The 1,251-nt window shown below is 34.1% G+C and overlaps 1 protein-coding gene across 1 annotated transcript in view; it reads right to left on the minus strand.

Moving 5' to 3' along the window:
• Window positions 1-444: 444 nt before the first annotated feature.
• Window positions 445-1,251, minus strand: part of tnfsf14 (TNF superfamily member 14) — a 5,897-nt gene continuing 5,090 nt past the window's right edge. Inside the window, exon 4 of the mRNA XM_064315637.1 lies at window positions 445-1,251. This exon is cut by the window's right edge and continues 945 nt beyond it. The gene's annotated coding sequence lies outside the window, so the exon portion shown is untranslated.

The following is a 1,251-nucleotide window of genomic DNA, read 5'->3' on the forward strand; positions in this document are numbered from 1 at the left end:
GAGGAAACCACGATGGCCTTCTGTTCATTTAAGGTGTGAGATCGCAAATACACGATTAGAATGTTCTTAACGGAACATTCTAATGCTGGTGTAGCAATCATTCTTGGTGACTGAAAGCAGTGGAGTTCTAGAACACTCTGATTTACAATTTTGAAAAAAAAAATTCTAAAAAACCTACTTTTTTTTTTTGAAAGCAAAAGTAAAACACCATTAAAAAAATTTAAATCTGGTAACCATCTCCCCGTTTCCTTGAGTATAACTTGTTAACAACAGTAAACTTACTTTAGAAGTAGTAGCATACTTATTAAGTGCTTTCCATAGGAATGGCCATTTTCCTGAAGTGGATTGGTTCTTTTTCTTATAGTCCTTCTGTTATGGAACTATTTTCCTTTTACATTATACAGGAACAAATCAATGGTCACATTATAGACAATAAGACATAAATCATTTTGTAAATAACTTTTTATTAAGGATTAATCAATTGTATTTGCACATATGAACAAAATCTAGTATAAGTAAAAAATATATAATACACAGTATGTACTACAGTCACAATGCTTGTTTGTAACATTTTAACAATGTGTTATCTTAATTTGATCATTGAGTGCCACCATACCTGCAGGGCCACTCAGCCTTGGTCCTGGAGGTGTCACAGTGCTGAACTGGGGCAGGATTTCACCTTTGTCCAGGGACCCATATTTCCTCATTTTCACTTACGTTATCTTACATTGGGAATCTGCCATGTTTCCTTTCTCTTACCAGTGTTTGGCTTTCCTGAGAAGCTTGAATAGCAGGTACCTTTGAAGGTCGCATTTCTTTATTAGGTCTTTTAAATTATCACTATAATAGCTTTTTTTTACGGTTAACTGAACTAGATGAGAAAATATAAGGGAATGAAAGGTTGTTCACATTCAAACTGCCCCCAATCACATAGATCTCAGCAACTAATACATTCAAATGAGGATTTGCAAATATTTCCCCCTTCTTCCTGTTTCTGGGTCATAATAATAATAATAATAAGTAGAAGAACAAAAACAATAAGAACAACAATTATATAACAAAGAAAAAAAAGCAACAACAGGAATATTTCTGTCGTTGTGGTTGTCATTTGAAGGGTATTTATATTTACAGAACTTATCCAAGGAGAGGGAGCACAGTCTGAATGTGGAATGACACACAGCTCTAAAAATGAGCACAGGGTGTGTGTGTGTGTGTGTGTGTGCTTATTTTGTTATGTATGTTAAGGTTCAT

Source organism: Anguilla rostrata, chromosome 17 (assembly GCF_018555375.3).
Source record: "Anguilla rostrata isolate EN2019 chromosome 17, ASM1855537v3, whole genome shotgun sequence".
NCBI classification, from domain to species: Eukaryota; Metazoa; Chordata; class Actinopteri; order Anguilliformes; family Anguillidae; genus Anguilla; species Anguilla rostrata.